Source organism: Camarhynchus parvulus, chromosome 2 (genome assembly GCF_901933205.1).
Source record: "Camarhynchus parvulus chromosome 2, STF_HiC, whole genome shotgun sequence".
Classification (NCBI taxonomy): Eukaryota; Metazoa; Chordata; class Aves; order Passeriformes; family Thraupidae; genus Camarhynchus; species Camarhynchus parvulus.
Window position 1 is genome coordinate 133677339 of NC_044572.1, and position 16872 is coordinate 133694210.

General features: G+C 35.3%; 1 long non-coding RNA gene across 1 annotated transcript in view; it reads right to left on the bottom strand.

Annotated features, from left to right (window-relative positions):
- LOC115901416 overlaps window positions 1-8255 on the bottom strand; it is a 57876-nt gene extending 49621 nt beyond the window's left edge. The window contains exon 1 of the long non-coding RNA XR_004060537.1: window positions 8143-8255. This is a non-coding gene — a long non-coding RNA (uncharacterized LOC115901416). The remainder of the gene's footprint in view (window positions 1-8142) is intronic.
- Between the last annotated feature and the right edge of the window lie 8617 nt (window positions 8256-16872).

The following is a 16872-nucleotide window of genomic DNA, read 5'->3' on the forward strand; positions in this document are numbered from 1 at the left end:
ACTTTTCTCATCCCAGAAACACTGAGGTTTCATAAGTGCTTTTCTCTTTCCACTGGGGAAAACCCAAGAAACTTGCAATAGCATCGGGGAGAAAGACAAAAAGCCACTGATCCCAGTGTTCTTGTCATTTGCCTGTGAATGGCTGGTGGCTTCAGACACAGAGTCCAAACTGTGATAGTTTGGTTCAGGGCCAACCTGCGCAGGGGAAAACTTCAACCTCATCTTGAGCACTTGCTGTCAGAGCCAGTGTACTTCTTCCCAGAAAGCTCATTGGTATCTTTACATCAGGATCTTGAAGGAAAAAGAGTTTGCTTCAAAATCCAGCTGTACTCCCACTCCTTCTTCACAAAGTAATCAATATCAAGTGCTGTAGTCACAGCATTACTGAGGGTAAGGGTCAGCACAGCAAGACAATTCAGATACTGCTGAGCCCTCTGTGGGACACAGTGCCTGCATGAGAAGAGGCAGTGCAGCAGTTTGTACACATCTTCAAAATGGATACTTGGCTCTTTTGAACTGGAATTAGAAAGTCGGGCAGCAGGTAGGATCATTTGCATTTCTTGGGTGCTCAAATTAACTGCCTAGAGAAAGATAAACTGATGGATTTTTTCCCCTTGTTTTATATTTTGCCATGCAAGAACTACTGAAGGGACAACAATTTATATAAATTAAATACCTGAATTTTTCCAGGTGGCTGACACTTCCAGTAGGAGATACTATTCCCAAAGAGTATTTTCTGTATTTTTTTCAGTATATTTTCATGTATATTTTCTGTATTAGGCAGAAGATAAAATAAGGTACAATGTTCCAGGCTCACCAGTCATATGTAAAATGTGACCCCAACATTAAACTCATCTACTGCATGGCCATGTTCATTTAAGACTTCTTCTCTTCCCTTTAAGGCAGTTTAAATGATACCAGCACATTTTCAAGCAAGGAAAATTAACTCAGGAATAATATGAAATCAGATGTGACAAAGAGACTGTTCTTCCTACCTTCCTCTCATTCCTGAAATTCTATCCTGTTCCTTAATCTTCACAATCTTTTCCAGCTTATAGTAACATACTTACACTTTAAAAAGGTATAATATGACAATGACATTCCTGGAAAAGTTTTCTGGCTTCCTACAGAATAGATTATTGTTATAGACTTTTATTTTTTAACCAGGAAAACAAAAAAGTACAGTACAAAAAAATCTGAAAACCCTCTCTTGATTTTTTTTTAAACTAAGCTGATGTTGCTCATGCAGTAAAATTTGCTTAAGAGCAATTATCATGTTTTTAGAGCTTGCATTGAAGTAAGAGAAGCAACAAAAGCTTATAGGTAATTATCACCCTTCATACAAAAAGCCTGAAATAATTTTAATTTCAAAGCTTGAAGAAACTCTCTTGAGAGTAAACTTTAAGATGTGGATGACTCAGCTCTGGTGCCAGCTGAAACCCAGATTTTCCAGTTGCTTCCAAAGGCATTTCAAGCTCAGAGCCAAGCAGAAAAGAGGCAAATGTGATCTAGAAATTGGGACTATATTTGATCTGCATGGTTAAGAATCTAGTTTGAGCAAAGTCATTTTGCATAGCTGGCACTCTGCAGGCTGCAGAGCAAACAGAGGATGTGATGGGTCTTACCTGAGCAGGAGGCCTGACCTGGTACAGGCAGACTCTGCTAAGTCTTAGCAGGATCTGATCCATCTTACAGAGATCAATTCAGGGCTAACCCAAAACAAAAAAGTTTTTCAGTTGACTTAATGTCCTTTCATTTTCAACCACAAGCAACTTTTTTTTCGCCCTGTTTTATACAAAGTTGAATGTCCTGTGGACACAGCAATTTCATTAACTCTTAATAAATAGAACTGAGTATTTTCCAAAAAGCTCTAGCCAATGAATTTATGTCCATTTGATGTAACTTGTTCAAGATGGAATTTTTTCCTTTCCACTTCATCAACAGCCTCATACTCGTCTTTTTTTTTTTTTTTTTTTTTTTTAAGCACTTGCCATCTGCTTTTAATTAACAAAAGCAAATAGTGGTTGATAGACAGATACTATATCTGGTAGTGGTACCAAAAAGTCAGTTTACAGGTGTGGTGAAAACTAAGAATGCAGCAAAAAGATTTCCCAACTGGGAGAAAGTCCTTTGTAACATAGTTTGTGTGACTTTAGACCTCTACTGGACCTGTAGGTTTCTTTTCATTTTTAAAGCTGAAAATAGGATTCTACTTCTCCCCATAATTTAAGTAAACAGACTCCTTGGAACAAAAATAAATGCAAAATCCCCAAACAAAGATTAAAACTATTAAAAGAAAATGCTGAATGGAGACAAGGGGCTATGGAAAAGAGCAATGACCTACAATGCAACACAGCAAGAAATTTTACAGGAAAAGTAGAAGAATAGCAAAGCAGCATAAGTTTTAAGATTTTCTCAGTGATGTGAAAAACTGTTAACTGGAATTCACCAGTCACTGCAGAATACATATAGTCTTAAAAATTTATATACTGCAGTTCACAAATGGAAAAAAAGTCCTAATTGGTTAATCAGCAAAGAAATTCAAAAAGCTATAGAAAACCCTCCTTGTATGTTATGCATGAGAGGGATTTACCATAGCAGTATAATTACAGTGCATATCTTAGCACCACAAAATTACAGCATGTATTGTAGAACCGTATCTATCTGTTGGCTGTGCACTTTTTAGGGGAAAAGTAGAGAAAAATGTGTCAGTGCTCTTTGGCAACAGAGCAGCTATGGGTTTTGAGCAACACTCTTTTTCTTCATGTCAATTTCTACCCATCTGATCAGTTATTCTCTACACAGAGATACAAGTCTTTAATTTGTTTCTACATTGCTAATAAGAGATTTGCAGAAAAGGGAAGGAGTTCCAGTATTTTCAAGGAAAAGGTAAGGAATTTTGGAATCTGGGGACTATCCTCTTTGCAGACACCCCTAAAGTTTTCCTTCACAGATGGACAAAATATTAAGCCTTTCATGATAAACTTCAAGGCTGTGAAATATGGTTTTGGTTTGCACTTGCATGAAACAAAGCCTGTAAGACACATTTGCAAACAGTGCCTTCGTATATAAATTAGCATTTTAAAACTTTTATCTTTCCAGAAAAAAATATTGGACTTAAAGATCTACCCATGTTGAAATTCTTTTAAACTGATACATTATTCAATGTGTTTTGGATTCAATAGCAGAGCTTTTTTAAATTAAAAAAAAAACATTCTATGTTCAGATAAACTCATCCTTCCCAAGACTTTTCCATCAATAATTAGGCTAAAGTAAAGAGACACAACCTCTCCTCTGTACACAGATTTGGTTTTTGGTTCATTGCAACCAGACATGCTATTTTACTGTAAAACATTTTTGCTTTGATGAACATTTTGTCATGACATACCAACAGAGGGGAAAGGGCTGTTTTGAGAGGGGCAAAATAAGAAATCTTACTGTGTAAATTATATGAAAATGTACCTTTGAATAATTGGACTACCTCCATGATTTTCATCTGTAAAGAATAAATTCTGGTCTGTTCCACCTAAAAAATGTTAGTCTAAATACAACCTTAATAAATTAAATGGCAACATGTAAGTGTAACTGAAAAGCTCTATTAAAAAGTGGTTTGTACTGACAATTAAAATTAATTACATAAAACCTTGTTAACATTCCTGTCAAAAACTACTTCTTTAATCTACAGATAATTAATAAGCTGTTTTATACAGCTTTAGGTGTTAAAATATCAAAAGCATTTCTAAAACTATCAGAAAAGAAATTCCCTCAGAATTCAGAAGGATCCTAGAAATCTTCCAACTTATATAACCTTAAAGGTTTCAAAAATTTCTATGAATCTCTGCAGAACTTCAGTGCATATGGCTAGCTTAAGAAATCAATATAAAAACAGATCTGCAAATCAAACTGTTGTTAGCTGACACTCTCCCAACATCATTTTTTTTCTTTATACATCTAGTTCACTAAAATTAAGACAAAATGATTCCTGCTAAATATTAGACGAGTGACAAACAGCCCCAGATTCAGTGGGATGAAATATGTCAGTAAAATTCACCATGTATACAGGTCATAAAAAATTGGTGTCTCAGGGACTAATCTTCAAAATCTGAAGCAAATCTTTTGAACATATGCAATAGCTGTGGGTGGTGAAATACAGTGGTCCTGAATTATGCAAATTTGTCTTGAAAAGTCTGGGGGGTAATGCAATAATTCAAGGCATCTGTTACTTCTGTTCACCTCCAATTAATGACACTTTTTTGTAGCTCTCATCCAAATTTGGATCTCTTTCCTGCTGGCAGGTCAAACCCATTTCCTTGCCAACAGTGCAAATGCCTCAACCACTGTGCTGGGAATGGAAGTGCCATGTGCTCTTCATTTTGTCCTGGGTTGCAATAACCCAAGGGTCATATTAAATCTAGATAATTCTGACTCCCTGAGGACATACATTATTCATTCTGATTCCTACTTAGCATGACTTTGACGTATCCTTGACTTTTATGACTTTAGAGTATCCTTTACTTTTTCATCTCAATACTTCTTGTAGGATGGAGGTCTGTGAGGGTTTAGGATTAAATCAACTGCTGAAACCACAAGGAGGAAGTTTTACCCAGATAAAACTGGGTTTTTTCCACCTCTTTCCAAAGCTGATTGGGATCAGACAATAGAATTCCTGCATTTTGGATCATTCTATCATGATGTGGATCACTGTGACAGTTCCCACTATAAGTCTCACAGACGTTTCCCCTCCTATACCCAACATAAGAAAGAACAGAGTTTAACATATGCTCTGAATAATCCAGTTCCAGTTCTCACACTTCTCTATTATATACCAGTACCAGTAAGAGCAGAAAAATATGCATGTTCTATCTATGAACACCATGACATCATGGTAAAATAACAAAGCAAGCAGGTAGGTTAAAATAAACTCTTCATTAGTAAGCTTGAGTTCATTCATAAACTTATTATATTCACTGTAGTGTACAAAAGTGTCCTCTGTGGCCATTTATATTGTTGTATTTCAAAACAGCATATTCCCTAAATTGGCCAGTCACGTAGAAAGGCAAGGCAGTTTACTTTAAATCCCAACAGTCTTAAATACAATTCATATGATGCCTGTGAAGCATCATTGCAACTTGCCAGTTCAGAGCAAATCCCTCTCTTTGAACACCTTGTTGTGATGAGAGCTGCCTGCCAAGAAAGCTCTCAACATATGGATTGAAGCTCTGAAGAATGTCTTTCTTGACTTAGGGATGTCTTTGACACCACTTTCACAGTAAGACTTGTAAATCCTTCTGTAATTTTGGGGAAGGATAAGAGATGTGTCTGCAAATGCACCTGATCAAAATATAAGCCATTCCAGAGGTATTTCCTAATCACCCCTTCACATTTCCCAAAAGATAAAGAAAGTGTAATTCACTGATGCCTACTTTCTGCCTTAAAGGGTCAGCCAGGCTGCCCTAAAGTATGCTACATTAAAAAAAGAAGTATCTGCATAAATAGCAGGATATATCAGGCGTTGTGCAGATACTTCTGAAAGCAAATTAACAGCTAGGCTTTTGTAATGACTGATTTTCTTTATCTACCATATGGCAGCAAGTCTTAGCCCCTTTCTCTTCTGTAGGCTCATAGGGTCTTTTGAATGGGTACTTTAATTCTAGGGTAGAGACTGTGTACAGCCATGGTAAAAATGTTATAAGAATTTTTTATTTTTAATCTTTGAGCACTGTAGTTAAGTTTCTGTGTGGAAGATAAGATTGCAAAAGTACAACAATATTGCTCATGCAACAGAAGTTTTCTCCTGAACTTTTAAGTGACCCAAGGCTGGCTTTGGGTAAACCTTAAATGGTGTATCTAAACAATAAGTTTCCCCCTTGGGCTTGCAAATCAAACTAGAAATCTTGAAAATTGTCTCTCTCACAATAATTCCAGGAACTCCTGCTCCAGTACTGATATATCACAACAAGGGCCTTCTTTGTAACTCAGCCTATTTATTTCTACATAATTTTAGCTGCAAATGGAAGGGCAGCGCACAGAAAACTGAAAAAGAATCTCAAGCCCTTTGAAAGGATATGATATTTCCAGAAATTATTTTTAAACAGATGTTTTTCACCAGTAAAGTTGGTGGGCGAACATGTCAAAATGCGTTTTCCTAAAATATGATGTTTTGCCAAAACTGAAATATTTTGTTAAATTGCATCACTTTTGATAGTATTTGATAGAATCTTCTCTGAAGTCCAGAGTACATTGTTTTTCCAAGGACAATTAAAGAGATAACAAAAATTGTGCATTTGTTGAAAAAGTGGATATTCTGTGTAAATTTATATTTTTTCACTAAACATTGAAAGAATTTTAATTCAGGTGTTGAATACAGAAAAAAAACTAAAACTGCAAATATCCGTGGGGGCAGAAAATGTTTATCTTCCAATCCATTCTGTTTCAATTTGTAAGGAAGTAGCCAGAATGAAACATTATATTGTATCATCTTGAGACTAATTTTGTACAACTTTCTGATGCATAAGATAGTCATTAGCACAGAAAAAAAAACCTTTTTCTTGGTATGTCCAAGTGCAATTTTGAGTTTGTTGCTTGTTTTTCTTGTAAAATTGACATATTTTGTAGAACCACTAAAGCTGTATAAAATGCTTTAGGCCACAAAGTTGTAAAGACTCCAGGTTAAGAGGCAATATTGTACCCAGCAAGTTATGACATTAATTCATTGTGAGTAAGCAAAAATGCATTAATATAACCACATGTTTAAAACTTTCCTGGTGGTTGTCTGAGAGAGAGTTCTGTGATACCAAGGAAGGAATCTTCCTGTACAAAAACATAAACATCAACTTAATGTAAGTATTGTATGTCTGGCAAAAATGCAACAAAAGATTGCCAAGAGATTCTACATTCTCATCTTCCATAATGTAAAGCCCATATGGAGAAGACATTTTTCTGACAGCCTGAAAAGTGAATTCTATTCACTTGGGTTCTGTCAATTACCAAAAACTACTTTCCATAGTCTCTTGGACAGGTTATTCACAATTGAAATGCAAAAAGAGGTAAAGAGTTTGTATTTGTAAGGCTCATCTTGTTTAAAAGTGACCCTTAAAACACTGATGAAGGCAAGATGGTTTTTCTTTTGAGTTTTCTGGTACCTGCTCAATATCAGCAAGTATTAGACGTTTCAGATAACCTTACAATATTCAATCTTCCTACCAACTGTAAGTCATATCAACAAAGCCATGTACAGAGAGAAAAGAAGTAAAAGGAGACCCATGTTCATTTTACTGAGATTGTACTATTTGTTGCTGAAAAACAAAACCAGCTCTAATTTTAAACAAATATTCGAATCTGCATGGTGGTTCACCCATTCCTAACTCAGATGGAAAATGATGGTATTTCTTCCAAATGAGTTAAAACTAATAAGGGGACTAACAACTAATTGCACTAATAGCAATAAGAGCAATAAAAAATTAACATTGAAAAAAATAATTGAATCAAAGTATTTCTCTAAACAGAATAATTTTTTTGCATTTAGCCTATAAACGAAATTCTTAGTTAAGGTACCAGTTCTTGGTCTTAGTGGCTCTAAACTAAGTTGCATTATTTAAAAAAAAATACATTTATCATTAATTTGTGATAAAGTAACATTTGCTTTCTATCAGAAATTTTGCATTAGAAGTTATATACTATTTTGTCTCTAATGAATATTTCCTATTTTCAGTGTTCATCTGTACATGAATAACTACTTTTATGAATCAATTAAAATGTTAAACAAATATCATCCTGTAGTTCTCATCAAAATAAAACTTTTTTAAAGCTTTGAACTTTAACCACATATATTTCTTGTTGTGGAGAGGGGTGCAGTCAAAATTTAGATAATGTTATGTGTGTCAGCAAAGTATCTGTCACATAATACTCAGTTATACTTTAACATAAATGATCAGATACTTGAGTTATGTAAAAAAACTATATTCTGCAAATAACCAGGAAAATATTTCAATTTGTCTTTTTAAATATAAAATTTCTACTTCAATAGCACTTTTTCTATCTTATTTTCCATTCTGCATACTATTCCAGCTCACTGAGAGATAATTGCATGAAGCACAAGATAAATATAAATAAGCAATATTCTACTAGATTAATTTGTCTTACCTCAGGCTTTCTCTCATCTTCTCCAAAAGATGCTATCACTCTCTCAACCAAAATTGTCTCTAGTAATACAGACACTTAAGGTCAAAATCTAAAAGACTGACATTTGAGACCACTTAATACATTCTAGGCGCAATGCACAAAGTCCAAAATAAATGAAAGGAAGACATGCTACTTTTAAAGAAATGTTACTTTCAAGAACTCAACATCTGTATTTACTCCTGCCACAAAGACATTCTGCTTCCCATCTAAGAATATAAGGGGTGATGAATTTCTTAAAATTACACCATAACCAAATAAAGATGGGTATAATTATCTGGATCTGCCTTAAGAATTACAGTAATCTTTGATGCCATGAGGTTATACCAGCCACAGACAATATGGATCATTTTTGCCTTTGAAAGAGCCCTACTATATCAAATTCAGAGACTGTTGTGAAGCTGTGCATTTTTATCCCAAGGCAAAAGTAACATATGCAGGAAAAAAGAGACTCCCACCTTTTATCACATAACAGTGTTTTCTCTGTAGATGTTGCTGAATCAAAGCAGTAAAAATCGAAAAAATATTAATTTTGTTTTCTCTAATGTATCTTCTTTTTAGTGATAGCACCAATTAACACAGGAGGAATTTTAGTACTTTTTATAACTGTTGGCTCCTTATGTTTTTCTTCAAGCAGGTAACAATACTATAAACAACATCCTGTTTGATTAGCATGCCTTTAAAAAGTAGCTTATTCAGAGAGCCAAGAGAGACAATTTAGCATCAAATAACAGACACAAATATTCACCTAAAGAATAGTTGTCCTACTGTCCTGCCAGTTTCCTACCTGAAACTGACAATGCTTTGAACATTCGTCTTTCATGCCAATCCTTAGATCCTGTGTTGAGAAGCGCTGGAAAATATACCTATCTAGCGGAAAAAAAATTCAAACAAAAAAAGATCACAACTTGAACTTCCCCATGCCAGGCAAATGTATAGGCCTAATGCACAGGCTTTGTTCCAGACTCAGTGCGGTTTCTGGGGGGAAAATTAATATTTTGAAAATCGAATTTAAATGCTCTCCTAGATTATGTCTGGTATGTTCTGCATTTCTTTGGGCTGGAGCTCTGAGGAGGCAAATCAAATCCCACAAGACCTCTGAAAAATTTTAGCAATTGTCAGATGAGAAAAGCAGAGGATATGTAAGCTGAGGCAGATTATATTTCTATATTATTTAATTATTAATGAATTTTCAGTACAATGACATATTACAGCAAATGTCAGTAACATTTTCTTTCCTTGTTAGGACAAACATCAGGGAGAGAAGGTCAGTGTGTTTAATTATTTGTCTAATTGTCTACTTTTAATGCTCCACTATATCTAAACAAGCAACACTTTTCAAATATTAAAACATATGTGAGTGTTATATGAATTAACAGGATTTTTTTAAAAAAATTGAAAGTAACTCTCTTTTCTGGATCATTTATTCCTGTTTGCAATCACAAGTAATTGCAGTTGATAATTCCCTATAATATTGACTCTGGCTCTATTTTGAAAGCAGTTGTATTTCTTGCCTCCACTGCTCCTGAAGAAGGGTTGTTACACAACCTTTTTCTGATTCTTAAGGACATTTTTCCCATTTCCTTCTTATGTTTGTCCATATGCTAATTTTCACTTGTTCCTGCTTTGTCCTTGAGTTAAATAACACATTAGATTTGTGGATATATCTTGTCTCAATTTATTATTTTATATCATAGTGAAATTTTCTTCTTTCATTCTTCATCTTACCAGTAATGCCAGTTCTGTGACATGAATAATTTTCACTACAAAACTTCTACCCACTGTGTTCAGGTCAATAAATGAAATATTTAAAATTATTCATCTCAAGTTAGCCCTTAAAGAGCACAACCAATGTCCCTGTTCAGCACAATACCCTGAAGTCTGCTTTTTATCAAGACAGAGCACAACGTATTAATATTATACTATTTTTCACTTTCCTTGGATTTATTAATGACTTTAGATTATATCTTAAGGTCTATTTTCTGCAATTTTACTAAGAAATGCTGATTAAATTAGAAAAGATGACCACTACTGCAAAATACTTTCCCTTCAAATCACTTTTCCCAAAGCAAATAAAAAGAATGTACTAAGAAACAAAGCTTACTTAGGGTCTATAGTCAGCTATGACCAGAAGCAGAAGAGCTAGAAATTTTAAAAGTAATCATCCTCCTGAAAGCCTTTGCAGCCCAACTCTGTAGGCCCCAGAGGATAGATAAACATCTGAACTTTTAGACACTTGTCCATGGCTTACCCAAATTCCGAGTCTTTTGGGGTCACCCATCATTATGAATTTCCTTATTTTTATGTTTGCTAGACCCTTTTAACCCTAAATTTTCAGAGTTTCATAGAATTTAAGTGCTCAACTCCCACAAAATCCAAAGGTTGTGTGATTAAATTCCACTTAACTCTGAAAAGATAGAGTTCACTATTACTTAATGTATAACCCTGTCTGAAAAATGTCATTAGCATATACAATTCACACCACTGTGGAAACTCTAGTATCCCCTTAAGGTGAAGCTGCTATAGTCTTGCTCTGTGTATGCATGTGTCAATTTTTCCCTCATTTATGACTGCATATTAAAAAAACCCCAAACAAACCAGAAAACCCCCTACAAAACCAGCCTTCATAGTGTCAAAACTCCTGAACTTTATGAAGAACAACTTTTGTAAAATACCAAAATTTGCCAAGTTCTTCTATTTTTGTTAACTTAATGTGTTATTTAAAAACATAAATTTTAGAAGAAAACAGTATATACTTGCATGTATTTTTATGTGTTTTATTGTTTTAATGTCTTAGACCCTAATAAATGGATTTACCAATTATGCCACACTTAGTAGTATTTTTCATGTTTGAAAAAAATTTTTGATCACTTTTCATGTAAAACCATCTATGTCTACACATGCTCACAGACTGGGTAAATGAGGCACCCATTTAAGATATTTTTACATCTGAATGCCTGAAATTAGGAACAAAAAATCCTCACAAAGGGCCTAACGTGCTTCATTTTCAGTACCCAATTTCTATAATCTTTTTCAACACTAATCACCAAGTAAAAAAAAAAGTCTTCACAACACAGTCTATTGTTTGATATTTAAATACTGTATCTGCCTTTCCAGCTGAGTGCTGAGATGATCACTCTGCAGGTCTTTTGTACAGATATTTCAGAAAAGAGCAAGAGGAATTCAGAGATGCTCCATTAATATTCCTATTTATTGCACTGTTCTTTCTTGTATGGACACATCAATTTCTCTCTTCTATTTCTTTGCCTTTGACCAGAAATACTTGTGGAAGATGGGATGGCATATAACAGTTTACATTTTCTCAATAATCAACACTGGTATGAATTTCTCATAAACAAAAGCTTTTTTTAGGTATGTGTCTTAGAAGGCTCAACTTATTCAGCTACAGAGTGCTATCAAAAGTGGTGTATTTGTCAAAAGGAAAATACTGAGCTCTGATGAAGAGAAAATTATTATGGAAGGCTGCTGTGGCCACAGTCCTGCAGAGACTTGCACTTGTTCTGGGCTTTGTGTGTTGGGATTAGTGCCTTCAAAATCGATGTGATTAATAAATGCAATGCCTCACGTTGTGTGTGTGTTTGAACAGGAATGTAAGTTATTGCAGGCTTGCCTCAATGAAACAGAAACTTTCTGAAAGTTTCAGGTTTCTCTAGGGAGAGCTTCAGAAACTGCAAACAGACTAAACTGAAGAAATAAAATAAATCTGAAGCACTTTTCCAGTAACTGCAGGAGTGGGAGGGTGTTGATTTTAAAAGGTAGAATTTAATAAAAAGAACAGGATTAGCTGAAAAAGCTTTTAAAAATATCTTCAAATTAAAAAAAAATTAATTACAAGAAGTTCTGTGAAGTCTGATTTTTGGGTACGTGGAGAATTCAACTTATGGAATTAAATCTAAAATTGTGCTGCCTAGACCTGTTGAGGTCAGGATGCCAAGATTCCTAAATGACTCCTAAAAGTGTCTTTCATCTTTTTTCAAATTACTTTCCTGATCATTTATTCAGCATACACAAGAAATTAACCACTAAAGTCCAAGCCCCACCATTCCCCTTAAAGAGCTAAGTGAAAGAAGTCCTAAACTGATACAAAAGCCACTTTTATACTTAATGTCTCCAAAGTAGTTATCATAAAGTTATTTCAGAATAAAGCACATCCTTTCAAGAGAATGTTATGTTTGAAAGACACAACATATTTAATTGTCATTCTAGCTCCATTCCTGCAATAATCTAAGTATGACCATGACAATATTTCAGTTTTCCTCTGTGAGAACAATATATTACTTTGACATCAAAGCTTAGTTACATCAAGTGACAAAATGTTAGTTTGATATTGAGGGACAGCATTATTTTTAATTTAATGGTGAAACAACATTGGTTAGAATTGCAATGCAGAAATTTGTTCTAATATGACTTCTTTTCATTTTACAGTACCTTCATTTGCCAAATTTTATTCCTATTGGCAAATTAAAATAACAAACTAGTTCACAGCCTTTCATTATTTTTGAATTTCCAAAACTGCATTAAAAGGCAATATTTACATCCTTAACTCATTACAATAAAGCTTTGTGTCATGGCAACAAAAAGCAGTAAATTTGTGTTCAAAATTTGCTGCAATCATTTCTGCAATGAGATCTAGTTACATTTTTGTCTCTTTCCTGTTGAATACCCCTTCTTAACTTCAGCCATCTTACTGGAGTTCATCATAGACTATGTGCTGATGCTAACAAGGAATAAAAATTAGATTGCTTCTAAATGGATGTTTAAATTGGATAATGTGCACAATCTCTGTCTGTGTGAGACAGCAGAATGATAAATGAGCATGCTTTAAAGTGGGAACCCCTCCAGATTGTATGGCTCCTCAAATCCCCCTGAAGACTGGGAGTGTATCATAGACATTCTGTAGTGATAGTTATCAACAGTAATCACTTTCCAGCAAAAAAGATGAATGACAAAAATATTCAGATGGAAGGACACAACCTTAAATAATTCTGGTGTAGCTAAAGTGTTTACTGCTTTGGTGAAAGGAAGGAAAATAATTTTCTAAGATGCTGAGATAGAGGGGAATTGAAACTATGTGATTGATTGATTTTTTTAATTGTAAAAACTTTCATCAAAGTTCAATATATGTCTATGCAAGTGCTTAAGATTTTGATCCCACAGAGTTTTCTGTTTCTGTTAAAGTGGTGGAATGACTTCCACTGAAATAAATAGAAGCCACTCTGTGCTGGGGGTAGTAGAAGGGCAGTATCAGGAAGAAAATTACCTTTGCTGTACTTGTGCTGTACTTATAGTACTTGTTCAATACACTGCAGTTGTGGTTGTACTGAGACCACTATCAATTCCAAAGAAATAAAAACTAACAAAAGATTCTGTAGAAATAATAATTAGCTTCAGCATAAAAAAACCACAAGGTCAGCCCCAAATGCCTTTCCTCATGTCAAGTCACACCTAATCACCCTGAGAGGAACCCCATCGATTTCAGTGAGAGTGTTTCTACCAAGGAACTGCTGGGGATGAAACACACAGGAATCTGCTCATGATGTGTGAATGGTCTGTATCACAGAGCTTCCATAATCTCTGTATAAACACACTGTAAATAGTTTATGCACGCTAAGGTGAAACATCCAGAGTGCACTAAGCAGGTCCAACTTGCAGTACTTGCTCTCTTGGTGAAGAGTGCTGGGATTGTCCTGCAGCAAACACTGGGAGTTGAAAAAAAGGTCAACAACAGTTATAAAATAAAGTTCTACCATATGGTAAGTTATCGTTTTCATATGCTGTGAGGCATAGACAGGCCATAGAGTGAGTTTCAGAGTAAAACTGAACCTTCTAAATCTAAGCTGAGCCCAAATCATGTCAATCATTAAAAGATAAGTGAACTACAACCAAAATTTATTTCTGCCTGTTCTAGGTATCTATCTTGTATTTTTAAGACAGGGATTTAGGAATTTTAACAAACTGAGTAAAGAGAAGGTTTTTATCATATATTGGTTCAAATAAAATTTCACAAGGTATCTAGTCTCATATATATATTTATATAACCTGAATTGGCAACGGTCAAGATGGTCAAAACAGTAATTTCTCCTTCTCTACATGAAGCTTTGCATCATGGGCTGTGTAAAACTTCATAACTCCTTTGCAAGTGACATTTCTAATATATATAACAGATCAACAGAATGGATGGGGTGGGAAGGAAACTGGAGGTCATCTGGTGTAACACCCCTTAGTGGCAAGCCTGTATACCTAGATATAGTTGCCTGGAAGCATATCCAGACAGCTTTTGAATATCTCCAAGGAGGGAGACTCCACTGGTCTCTCAGCAATCTTTATCAGCACTCAGTCACCCTCACAGTGTTTTCTGATTTTCATAGGGAACCCCTTCTGCCTCAGTTTGTGCCTCTGGTCCTGTCACCATGCACCTCTGAAAAGAGCTTGGTTCCATCCTCTTTACACCCTCCCCTCAGATTTGCACACATTTATGGGATCTTTCCTGAACTATCTCTTCTCCAGACATAGCAGTCACAGCTCTCTCTGCCTTTTTTCACAGAAGTTTCAGGCCCTTATCATCTTTGTGGTACTTCACTGACCTCTCTGCAGGGGCTCCATGCCTCTCCTGTGCTGGAGATTGCAGAATTGGACAGAGGCCTCCAGATGTGGCATCAGTGGTGCTGAAGGAAAGGTTGACCTTGCTCAACCTGCTAGAAACATTTCTCCTTAATGCAGCTCAGGATGCCCTTAACCTTTGCTGTAATTTTCAATGTGTTGTCCATCAGATCTCTCAGATCCTTTTCTGTGGAGGTGATTTACAGCCAAATGGCCCTCAAAGATGTAGTTATTAAAATTTATTTTTCTTTTCTCTCTACTTCAAGAATCTAGAAATGCAAAAAAGTTTGTCACTTGTCATATAAACAGTCTTTCCTTTTAGAAAATCTAAGAGGAACAAGTGTATGAGACTCCAGCTTTACAACACAATAATTTGGAATTAATGGACAAATGAGAGTCATTGGAAGAATATGCCTAATTAACTACTGTTCAGTGTACAAGTATATTTCAATGATATCTCAAGGAGTTATTTTAGCAATTCACCTTAAAACTCTCAGGACAGCTTAATAACGGTGGGCAGAAGTCATTAATGTTTGTCTATTTATCTGGAATCAAAACACATCTTTTCATAAATCCACAAAGATTTTGCGGGGCAGCCAGATAGAGATGATTCAGCCCTTTGGTAGTGAAAGCTGCAAGGGCAAGCCATCCAGGCAGACTGCAGGGCAATAGCTGGGAATTAAAGAAGATGGAAAACCTTGTGTCTCACAAGAGCTCCTTTGTGCAGTCCAGCTTAGCCCACTTTGGGAAGCAGCCTGTTTAGGTTTGTCCTCATGGAGACTTCATATTGTTTTGCAACAGCTTTCCTTGGCAACAGTTCAGATTGATTCAGCCAGCCTTTCTTGATATGACAGACAATGCAAGCACTGTCCAAAGGAAGAGAGAAAGAGATCCTGGTTGAGACCTGTCTGAAATAGCAACAGTCCATTGCCTTTCAAAGAGTTTTCTTTTACCCACTTCAGTGGCCATAAGCTTACCACAAAAGAAATCCTTTTTTGTCTCAGAAAGGTCAAACAGATGTGCCGCAACTGAAGACAAAGTAAGGACAGACCTGACTCTAGTGTCCTCACACAGCTGAACTGAAAAAGACTTGTGTAGCTTTTCAATCTATCTCCTGCCTTCACTTCTTTTTGGGATTAGAAGTTAAAGAGCCAGAGAAACAAAGACAGACTGTTTTAATCAAGAATCCCAGGAGAATACCTGCAATTGCAAGATTACCATTGTAATTTCTCAAAATGAAGCAGGCCAAAGAAGATTCCAACAAGCATACAAAAATTTGGCACTTTATGTAAACTATTTTCCCTAACAATTTAGGGTGCCCCATATCTCAAATCCATGAAGGAATTTTAAATTCATATTGGAAATTGAGCAGAATTATTAACTAAAGAATATATTACTGCTTTTCCCACTGTTGGTCTATCCAGGGATGACTGCTAGCTAATTAAAATTTCCTGTGCTGATATGAATACTGTTTCATTTCTACTAAAATGCTCACAGTTTAGCAGACAATTTCCCTGTAAAACCTTGATTTTAATAATAAAATTGACTCAAAGAAGTTGTGTTAACTTGAAAATTAGCAGGTGAAGACAAAGTAAAAATAAATTAACAAATAAAGACAAAACAATTAAAAATATGTAAACTGTCACTGACAAAAAAAAACCAGATCCTCCTTTCTGGCCCTGTACACAGAAGTTCATTGTTACTATGCTTTCTATGGTGCAGAATTACAAGGAAATGTAGAAACTGAGATTTTTCATGCTATGAAGAAAGAACTTCATTAATACTAAATGTGATGTTTATGGTGAAAGAGCATCAGTTCTGGGAGCTGAGATTTAGCTTCTTATTTTTAGCATTTTCCACCCTCTTTCTGGTCACTGATAGGTATGGGAGCATTTTCCTAATGCAAATATTCTCTAATTGAGCTCTTGCTGCATGAATGAGTGTGGTTGTCCTTTGGGAGCTCATTACACAACCTTGCTCCCTTCCCCAAATATTCTGTAGCTTTCATACAGTCCCTCTCATTTTACAGTTGAATTATACCAAGAGACTACAGACATCTTCCTGAGCTGCATG